The sequence below is a fragment of the Rattus norvegicus genome, chromosome 8 (assembly GCF_036323735.1).
Source record: "Rattus norvegicus strain BN/NHsdMcwi chromosome 8, GRCr8, whole genome shotgun sequence".
In the NCBI taxonomy this organism is placed as follows: Eukaryota; Metazoa; Chordata; class Mammalia; order Rodentia; family Muridae; genus Rattus; species Rattus norvegicus.
The window spans coordinates 99,555,310-99,556,662 of NC_086026.1; positions in this window are offsets into that span (position 1 = coordinate 99,555,310).

Genomic DNA, 1,353 nt, shown 5'->3' on the forward strand with positions numbered 1-1,353 from the left:
TGGCTTTAATCCCAACACTCAGGAGGCAGAGGTAGGTGGATCTCTGAGTGGGAGGTCAGCCTGGTATACAGAGGGAGTTCCAGGACAGCCAGGGCTATACAGAGAACACTGTTTCAAAGGCAAACAACCAAAACAAAACAGTTGTTTTTTTTTTTCTTTAAGTAAAAGCACTATATGAAGCTTGATATCTGGGTGAATGTGAAGAATTTTACTCTTTGTTTCCTATTGTCTTTTGAGTTTTCTAAAACAGGGATATATGTTTCTGCAATAAAAAGTGGTTTGGTTTTATGTTTTTTGGATTGGTGTTTTGTTTTCATTTTTGTTTTTGTTTTGTTTTGTTTTTGAGTAGGTGACAAAAGACAGGGAGGCCATTAAAACTTTAAAATGTGGCTAACAATTAGATTCGCATAAACAAGACCCAGAAGTTCTGAATACTTCATATGTATACATGGACTATAAATCCAGCTTGAGCCTTCCTAACTGTCAAAGAAAAGGAGAGGAAGAAGAAGAAAAGGAAGGAGGAGAGGGAGTAGGAGGGGGAGGAGGGAGAAGAGACAAAGGAGAGGAAGGGACACCTGGTGCAGTTCCTTATGCTCAAAATTCCCTTAGTTTATTTTTCATGGCTAAGTTCTGTCCCCTTAGGTTCCAGGACCAAAAAAATCAACTATACAGATCTTGTTTTTTTAGAATAAAAATATAGTTTATAAGATACCATGATATCCCCCTTCATTCACTCTAATTTTAGACTACCTGTATTCCTAGGCTACCCGTAAGACCTGTATACCTGAAACCTTGAACCTTTTCTGAGCTAATTTTTTCAAGCCTTATTTTTAATGATGGTTCTTAAATGCTTTAACCTTCCTTGTAGTCCACCACCCACCAGAGGTAGTGGGAAAGAAAGGACTGGGATGGAGGGGAAGTAGACTGGTTTAGAAATCTTGTTTGGATCAACTCCTGTCTTCTGATATCACCATGGTGATTGCTGACAGGCGATCTGTGATGCTCCTTCCCCTCCCTTTGGCACACACAAGTTCATAACTAAACCAGATGCCTTAGCCATCTGGGTGGATCTTGGTAGCCAGCTCGAACTTCCTAACAAGACCCTCCATGGATGCCTTACGATGAAGCCCAAGGCCCGGACTCCCTAACAGAGCTCATCACATCCAATTCACTCTAGCTTCAGTCTTTCTAGCCTCTTCCACACTGCTGGCCACCATCCATCCTAGATATTCCAGCAAAACCATGTACTTTCAAGTCTCTGGAAAACCAAAGCACTTCTGCTTTCCTCTAGATGTGCACCTCATTCTGTCCTTTCTCAGTGTCACTCTGAACCCCTTGGTCAGGAAGCACGCC